This window comes from Crassostrea angulata, unplaced genomic scaffold, assembly GCF_025612915.1.
Source record: "Crassostrea angulata isolate pt1a10 unplaced genomic scaffold, ASM2561291v2 HiC_scaffold_15, whole genome shotgun sequence".
Classification (NCBI taxonomy): domain Eukaryota; kingdom Metazoa; phylum Mollusca; class Bivalvia; order Ostreida; family Ostreidae; genus Magallana; species Magallana angulata.
The window spans coordinates 116,651-126,887 of record NW_026441570.1 but is presented as its reverse complement, the minus strand read 5'-3'; the positions used below and the strand labels follow the sequence as shown (position 1 = coordinate 126,887).

Sequence of the window (10,237 nt, the reverse complement as noted above, 5' to 3'; positions counted from 1 at the left end):
TGTTTTTTAACACAAAAATTTTATTACACCATAGCGGTTCTTTTAATTGTGCGTTTAGACTCATGTCTGATTTAAATTTTTTACATTCGTTAAAAAAGACAAACATTTCTTTGTAAAACAGGGGAAAATGTTCTATCATTTGATAATCATGTAAACATGTTACATTGGTTTTACAGAGATACTCAAAATCAAAAAACATTTCTTTACACAGACTGTCTACAAAAATTGATAAGGAACTGTTTTTTCTGGAAATGTGATTTATCCAGGACACTTTTATTGATTTAATTATCCATTTTCACTCATAAAAGTTCACAGGAACGAAAACAATTTTCTTACGGAGATTTATAATGGGAAATGTTTACATCTTTTCTCCATTCGGAATACACTCGGAATACATCGCGCAATTTTTTAACGTTATCATCCGGGCTTATTAATGGCTGATGCAATGCAAAATCTCCGTAGACTTTCAATTTTGGAATGTGTATTGAAACCTAAAGCGGTAGAGGGGGCGTTTCAAAACAGATAATCTGGACATTTTTCATATTAGTGGATGAACGTAGTTTGAGCACAAAGGTATTTACCATATATATTATTGAAATATCAAGCAAAAAGTAATGGAAGCAAAAACTCGGGACAGAGTTATAGTAAACGTCTTGCATACGTAGAATGACGAAGGCATTTGTATGATATATGCAGGATTTACAGTCATTGGGATATTCAATGCACGAAACTTCAACAAATAAAATTACTGAAGTGTCATCATCAGAAATGTATAAGTTTTCAATATACAAATTTCAAAGAGAAAATATCATGTATTTCAATAAATTAATGAGAAATGTGTGATTTGATAAATGTGCTCGCTATCCTCTATGGAGGAAATTGACATGGTGAATACGCTGTTCCATATTTCTCATTTATGCTGTTGCTATCTTTATTAATGGAAGAAAATCGACTGTATTTATATTTTATCAAAAATTTAATAAATTTTCAAACAGTGTAAAACCCCAATGTAGACCCAAATTGTTGCATTTTCAATTCTCTTCTGTTGGAGGTATTTCGAAAATAAGTGTACATGTATATGACCGCACCCGAATAAAAGAGGGCTTACGTACCTCACAAGTGTATTTGATATTATACAATATTTACCTTCCCTTCTTAAAGAAAACATAACTTAAAACCCTTGACTGCAATGTTTCTTATTTTCACTCCCATTAATGCATTTTCTACTGAACATAATTATATCAACCAATATTGAGGTTAATTTCACGGTTTCGTATGACTCTTCAAAATATTTTTAAAAACATATATAACTGGATAAGCTTCTAATGACTTCACTCCCTGGACCCCCTAATCAAAGGTGTGTCTCCAAGCGACCGTCCCTATCCCCTTCCTCTGAAAAAATTCCTGAAAGCATACATGTACTGTACTTACATTAGCTGCAATAATGTAGCCCTCCCCGATTTTTTATATCTGATGTTTACTCCCCCCCCCCCCCCCCCAAAAAAAAAAATTAAAAATCGGGAGGGCTATATTATTGCAGCTATACTTACGTCATCGCAAAGAACGCAAAATATCTATAATTCTCTCCCACCTACGTGGCTATAGACGATGTTGTATTTTATGACAGCAAATTTTCCCTCAATTCCCGACCTTTAAAAATTTTCTGGATCCGCGCCTAACCTCAGTTTCGACCCCCTCACCCGGCCTCATACACTTACGTTAAACACGTCCTAAAATTTGACTTCTCCATGGAAAAATACCTTTTAACCATTGTCAATATTCAGTGTGAGTCCAATCGCAATAAAACATGTTTACAATATAATTTGAACATTGCAAGAAGGACGCGACACATTGACCTACATATAAAGAAATCACGTGACGATTGTACAGGTAACCAGACCCGGAAGAGAAAATACCCGAATCGCCATGTTGGGAGTTTGAAGGTTTGTAGTTTGTTAATGAATAAGTAACATGATTATAAAGAAATAATAATGAAGAACATAATCAAAATTGTACAGTGGGCATCGTGGACATTATTTTAATGTTTTACCATCAGTTACCGAACAAACTGTAGACCAGTGACATCGGTGTGTGTGAGGCGGGGGGGGGGGGGGGGGGGGGGGGGCGCACGGACCGACAAAGAAATCCTATAACAGTTGGAGAATGCGCGGAGCGGATCCTGACGGCCACAGAATGTCAGGAATCCCAGGAACCTACCCCTCATAGAAAAAAGTAATATAATTTTCAAAAGTAAAATTACAAAAAAGTAGGGCTTTGACACCCCCCCCCCCCAACTTGAAAAATAAAAATCACCCCCATCCCAGGACCTGTGCATGAGATTGGGAAGTGACACAACTTGAAACTGGTTAACCCTATAGCTCAGTAAGTAGAGCGTAGGGGGGGGGGGTCTTGATCCTACGTACCTCCCATCCTTGTGAGAACACTTTTGACTACACATACAAAACTGACATAGAATTAATAGCGAGCACAGCTCGCTGGCGCGCAGCGCCGGCGCGAAGCGAGCTCTACCGGCAAGGCGTGTGTGAATAGAAAATTCGGACTAGTTGCACATTCATTCAACGGATTTTTTTGGCGTCAGTAAATCGGACCAGTAATGCCTTGTTTTAATCGTCCCAGTAATTCCCTGTAAATATGGTTTCCCATTTCACACTCTCACCAGAACAAGATAAAAGACTATACATCATGCATTGTAAATAAAATAATTTACATAAGACTAACAGAGTTGTCGTTCCTTCGAGTGACGTCACAATGGATTTCTTGCACATTGATCCCACAGAATTTTTCGGAGTCAGTAAATTTCGACCCACAATGCAATTTTTCAATGTCGGACGATCTCACTAGACTTGATTCCTTCTCGCGAGAATCAAAGTAAAACTTTTGATAAACAGATAAATTGTGTAATTTCAAGAATATCATGCTTTTTAAGTAAACAAAACAGTATATTTCACTCAGGGCTCAGTTCTTGGCCCTCTTCTATTTTTGATTTATGTTAACGATGTGTCAGAAAATATGCTTTCATTGTGTAGACGGTTCGCTGATGATAACTCTTTACAATCTTCTTCATACAATGTTGCCAATATTGAATATGTCCTGAATCACGATCTGAAAGTTCTAGAAAACTGGTCATCCACTTGGCTGTTAAGATTTAATCCATCCAAAACAAAAGCAATATTTTTTACACTCAAAACAAATTTTTATTCTCCCAAACTCCAATTCCAAAATAGTCGATTAGAATATGTTTCATCACACAAACACTTAGGATTACCTTTTTGTCAAAACCTTTGCTGGTCAGAGTATATCGATAATATTGTTAAAAATGTATACCAAAGACTTGGCTTGTTGAAGAAGCTCAAATTTAGCATAGGAAGAAATACTTTATCAAAAATGTACATGACTTTTATTCGACCTTTAATTGAATACTGCTCAGTTGTCTGGGATGGTTGTTCATAACAAGATGTCGAAAAATTAGAAAAAGTTCAACTCTATGCAGCAAGAATCATCACTGGCTTACCCATATTATCTTCAAGAGAGTCCCTTTATTTAGAAACAGGTTGGACGCCTCTTTCCGAGAGACGAAAATTAACAAAATTGAGCACAATGTATAAAATTCATAATAATTTGGTACCTGATTATTTAAAAGAAATTTTCCCTTCTATCAGGACTTTAGAATCGAATTATAATACACGCAATCGAGAAAACTATACTATTCCGAAATGTAGACTAGAAATATTCAAGAAATCGTTTGTTCCTGACACTATCAATAAATGGAATAGTTTAAGTTTACTTATCAGAAACAATTCCTCCTTTACAAGTTTCAAAAGCAGTATTCAATTAAACCAAATTAAACCTCCGTCCTATTTTTGCTTCGGCAAGAGACGACTTAACATCATACACACAAAACTTAGACATAACTATATCTTAAACTTCGGAATCAAGTCAAGTCGTACCCAACCCGACTCTCACCCAAACCAACTCGTACTCAAATGGTCAGGTCGTACCCAAAACTATGTGGTTCACTCGTACCCAAATATTTGAGTACGACTTCACAAGTCAACTCGTACCCACTGGAGAAATATGGGTGCGAGTCGGGTTGGGTACGACTTGACTGTAATTCTAAACTTCGACCTTTTCAGAAAAAATATTTTGGAAAGCCCTAATTGCCAATGCGGATTACCAGAAGATTCTTATCATTTGTTTTTTAGTTGTAAAAATTATACCAATGCACGAAATGAATTGTTTTCAAACCTTTTGAACTTACATATTTTTTTAGCTGTTCAAAGATTTATAAGAGATTGTGGCAGATTCTTGTAATTTCAATTTTACTGCCTAAACCAAATTCAACAGATCTGTTTATACATGTAATGTTTGTTCAATAACTTAACTATATTAGTAATATCCATTTCTATGTACTTTCCATTCTAAACTACTATACAGTTGTAAATTGTTATACTTGGTAAGAACCTCGTAAGTTGTAAGAACTTGTGTTCAAACCATTTGTATATGTTTATACAATAAAATATGTTCAAACCGTATATTTCACTTAGGTTTTTTTTCAGGGTTCTTTCAAAGAGACAGACGACACTTGACCGACGTGAACTTTAACGTCACAATAAGGGGAAATTACTCTAAGTAGTTATTGTAAATCCGCTGAAATATAAATACCAAAATTTTCTCAAAATCTTGCAAAGCTAACGAATGGGGATATCTTTTTTTTTTTAAATAGGAAACAGTTGTATCTTGCTCTCATTTGGATGAATGCTCACATTTATTTTATTCACTATATATTTACAGTAATTTCCAGGGATGCTTTTTTAAAAGGGGCGCGGCAGCATCAATCAAAAAATATTTACAAGCAAAATGAAAAAGAAATTCTCAAAATCAGGAAAATTCTAATCCGGATGAGGAATGGGCAGTGTGTAGTATGCCTTTAGCTTTTAATTAACTGCTCAATGGTATCTTTATTTTCACATTTATTACATCCTCCCGGGAGGGGGGGGGGGGGGGGTCCAAAACCGTTTTTCTTATATGATCAGCAAATTTTTTTTATACGTAAATTATATTTTTTTTAAACCGGGGGGGGGGGACTCTATGATAAGTCAATTTTTTATATGTAAGTTTAAGAAAAATGTCTGCTGCAAGAAAAGAGGAAATAAACTGCAATAAACATTATGTTAAAATCTTTATTATTCAACAACATTTTCTATTTAATAAATAAACAATCTTATAAATTATGAATAATGAAAATTTATTAGAAAAAATTGGCATGTTTATATTTTATTTTGCATTCAAATTCATTTACGTTACGTTGATACTTTTATTTTTATTCATTTATCATAATTCATTATTTGATCACATGCTGCGCTCGCCCCAACGGTCGCACCGTAAACCATATTAAAAACAAGTTTTCTAATAATAGAATACATTCATGTAACTGTTCTTTTATTCTTTCAGAAATCATTAAAAATCCCATCAAGGTGTCTGACCATGGACCACCGTACTTGGGCCCAGGATGTGTTACGGTGTCATCTCTGTGAGACCCCGGGCTCCCCTTTGTACTGTGACATTTGTCATATACATCTGTGTGTAGCCTGCGTTGGAAAACATCTCTTAGATGAATCCAAAGAACACAAAGTAGTGCCATTTAAGAAGAGAGGACTAAATCCTAAATGTTCAAATCATTCCACACAATTATGTGACCTTCATTGTGAACAATGTAACATTCCTATTTGTGTGGAGTGTGTTTCCTCTAATGAACATCTAGGACACAAGCTAGTTGGCATTTTAAAAAAACTAGACACCAAGAGAGAAGCCTTAAAAAAAGATCTACAAGAATTAGAAAATTCCATTTATCCTAAATACCAAGAGATTGTATCTAACATCCCAGTTCAGAAAGCTGATTTGAATAAAAACTCTAAGAAATTAACAACAGCTCTTAAAAAACATGGAGAAGACTTGCACAGAGAAATAGACATTGCCATCAAGAAACTGAAATCTGACGTGGATGAAATGGAATCCAAACACCTGGTTGTTCTTGATAAGCAGGAAAATGAAATAAAGCCACCATTTCTCAAATCACTCAAGATATTGCTGATCTGAAGAAATTACTCAACTCCAATGATGTCAGCCTTGTCTCTGCCTACAAATCCAGGATTGCTGAATTCAGAAGATTGCCTCCTAAACTCACAGTGTCCTTACCAAGATTCACCCCTCAGAAGATTAACAAAGAACAGATTTATCAGCAGATTGGTTCTCTGTTAGCGTCATCTATTAAAACAGAAGAACATGGGTACACAATGGATTCGCCCGGTGCTGAGTCCTCTCCCCCGGACAGACCGCTCATTGATGTACCACGGATCCTCACAGAAATAAACACAGAGTATGGAGAATCTAATGATTTACGCTGTGTGTCCTGTCTGAGTGATGATGAGGTATGGACGAGTGGTAGGGACAACATGATGAGACTCTACAACCTCCACAGTAAACTACTGAAATCAATCCAAACCAAGTCAGGGGACATGCCAGTGGACATAGCAGTGACACAGAGTGGTGAACTAGTTTATACTGATCCCAATGATAGAACTGTGAACATAGTGAAGAATACACAGATACAGACAGTGATCAGACTACAGGGGTGGAGACCTCTCTTTGTCTGTAGTACCTCCTCTGGTGACCTCCTGGTTGTCATGATCACTGATGATAAGAAACAAGCAAAAGTTGTGCGTTATTCTGGCTCTACAGAGAAACAAACGATTCAATACGATGACAAAGGACAACCTCTCTATTCATCTGATTATGAATACCCTAAATACATCAGTGAGAACAAGAACCTAGATATCTGTGTAGCTGACACTAAAGCCAGTTCAGTAGTGGTGGTCAATCAGGCCGGCAAACTCCGTTTTACCTACACCGGTCCTCCCTCTACTTTCAAGGTACCATTTAATCCAGTCGGCATCACTACAGACAGCCAGGGTCGGATCCTGATAGCAGACTGCAAGAACCACCGTATCCACATCCTGGATCAGGATGGACAGTTCCTCCGCTACATTGACAACTGTCATTTAGAATATCCATATGGTTTATGTGTGGACACCAGAGACAACCTCTTTGTGGCTGAATACTTCACAGGTAAAGTGAAGAAAATCCAGTGTTACATGTAAACAAACTGTGATCATAATAATTATTACATGTCTACAAAGTGAACATCAAATGTCAGTAAATAAACTGATTGTGTTTAAATATTATAATACATCACCAAACTATCTAGAACTATATAAAATCCATGTTTTAGCAAACTGTGATCGTTTTATATGTTGTGTTTCATCAAACTGCGGTGACTGTCACAATTCAGAGACTGTGTATTGTTCATGTACATATATGATTACTTACTATCTGTATATTTTACATGTAAATAAACTGGTTTTATATGTAAATTAATGTAAATAATCAGTATTTTGTTAATGTGGTTTCTTATATTATAACATTAAATGCTGTTGACATTTGCAAATATTTCTAATTCTTAGCTATAGATAGTTCTCTAACTATAGTGAAATGAAATATGTGTGCATGTATAATTATAAAATTGATTTAACTATTCAATAGATAGGAGAACTTGACCTACTTCTGAAAAGAAATGTTTACATTATCAAGTGCCTTGGGATCAATATTTCAGAATATATAATTATCATCAAGATTATAGATTTCAGACTTATTACCGATAATAATTAACAGACTTTTTGACTCTGATTCAAAAATTGCCACAGATGCTGGAATTTGACATTGAGTATTTAGATACAAAAATCTCCTATAAATAATTAAAAGATCTTGGATACTATATTCGATTCGAAGTTAATTTTACATATGTCCCCCATTTCTTTTGCCAAGATAGACATAGTCATAATCAATAGATGAATGAATCATTCAATATTTTAAAATCTCACCACTAAGTGTTTTAATTTTTTTAAGTTTTCTGAACTCATGACTTATTGCAATTGTAAACCGCTAAGAAAATTATGTGTATTTATTTCAAAAATTTTTGATGCTGTCTGCTCCTCTTAGTTGTTTTCCTATTATGATCCTTTATACTAAAATCTAACATAAGTAGTGATTCTATAGTCTGTTCTTTTTTATGTATATTTTTCCCCTGTATGAAAATGTACCTGTTTGTCTGTACCTCTGACGATTTGTATTTGTATGTATTATATATATGTTCCTCTTGTACCAAATTATTTGGTCTGAGTGAATAAACTGAACTTGAACTTGAACTTGAATTAATCTGGAAAAAATTTAATTGGGAAATAATTAACATTGCACCGCAGTCAATCCTCACCCTACTACAACTGAATTAGGATTTTGATTTTTTTTTTATTTCAATCCCCATCCCCCAACTATCAATTTGCTTCTGACACCTATGGTAATGTTTGAATGATATATATAGTTTACTTTCTCAAAGGTCTGAAAAATGTTATGAAAATTGTACAACATCAAGGCAAAATCTATAATAGTTTTAATATTAGTTTTCAGGTCAACATCACGAGTAGTTTGGCATTTGACCTTGTTATTTTAAAATCAATAAGAGTTATTTACTCCTAAATATATTTCAGCAATTTAAGTTTGATATGTATCTTAAATTAAAAAGGATTCTAAAGATATTTTATGATATTGCTTAGTCGATTGTGATTTCCTAAATTAAAGGTGGTCATCTACTCCTTTTAAGGTACCAGTCTACTAGTTTGATACTTGGCTACTGACGAGTAAAGAATTCATTATATTTGATTGTACTACACCTGGTCTATCAATTCACCAAAGAGTTTTATTTTGTATGTATGAGTTATCTCCCTTTGATCAAAGTATCTCTTAATATTAAGGAGGCTGGATGGTCAACAAATTAACCCTCAGATCTGCCTAAAACTTTAAGATATGATCTGTTTAAGTATAATCTATTATTTAGGAAGGAAAAAATCCATACATTTTACCTTCTAAATTTAGTAAGGAAAAAAATCAATACATTTTACTTTTTTAAATTTTGGGTATTTTCCTATATTTTTATATATACACCATCTCTTGTAAAGGAGACCAATACAGTATACTCAGTAACCATGGCTACGACTATCGAACCCTCTTAATATAACAAGCACACTCAACTAAAATCAAATTTGGTAGGCCCGCACAAAATTGCTGTGGTAAGAAGTCAATTCAGCCTACAGAGTTATGGACCTTTGATATCAGGAACAAGAGTAAAAGTGAAAACGCAGTGGCGGGGGCGAGTACCATACTAGAGCAAAAGCGGAAATAAAATAAAAGTTCAGCATTTACATCTGTTTCTAGAGATTTTTCCCATGGGGATCCAAAGGATAATTTCTTCCAGGGAAGGTCCAGGGTCTATTTTTTGTAATTGTAGTATAAATTTAATAAGTTTTAATTTCCCAAAAAGGGAGGGGGTGGAACTCCAAACCACACATTATTATTGATATTTTAAAGTTAAGGTTATTCCGAAAACTAAATTTCATGGAAAATGCATGCATTACACACATACTGAAAATACACATACTTTAAAAAGAATGACTAAGAACAGATTCTGAATTAACATCTCTCTCTCTCTCTCTCTCTCTCTCTCTCTCTCTCTCTCTCTCTCTCTCTCTCTCTCTCTCTCTCCATTTCACATGTTAGTTTTAGCACTTAAAATTCTATTAAAGAGTAAAAAAATTTATGTAAGGGTCTAGCTATGCACAGTCACTAATTTTCTTAAAGTTTATATTTCATACCTAGGTTAAAAACTCTATTGAAAGACACTAAAAGTTGGTTTCTAAAGGTAACTGTTGTCATGGTAACTGAGGTTAAAGATGGAAAAATAGCAAAACTTACCTACTTTGAAGCCATATTAGAAGGTTTTGCCCAATAATATCAACTATCAAACACACAAAACAACATTTATTCCTATTTTCATTTTTTTTCATAGAAGAAAATTGATGGAGAAACCAATACTTTTTAACTACAACCACGGCAGCCGTTAAAAAAAATTGAATTTTTTTTACACGTTTTAATATAAGCAAAATAGAGAAACTAATGAATTTTTACATACCTATTAGTGACCATGCAATATGTACGTTTTATTTATGAAAATTGACACCCATTGCTATGGGAACATGGCAAAGAAATGTGAAAAATTGGAAATTTGAAGGTGATTTTGATCTGCTGTATTTTCCCGATTTTACAGATT

General features: G+C 34.4%; 1 pseudogene; it reads left to right on the top strand.

Annotated features, from left to right (window-relative positions):
* Positions 1–1,748: 1,748 nt before the first annotated feature.
* LOC128168581 (uncharacterized) lies at positions 1,749–7,468 on the top strand (annotated as a pseudogene).
* The last annotated feature ends 2,769 nt before the right edge of the window (positions 7,469–10,237 follow it).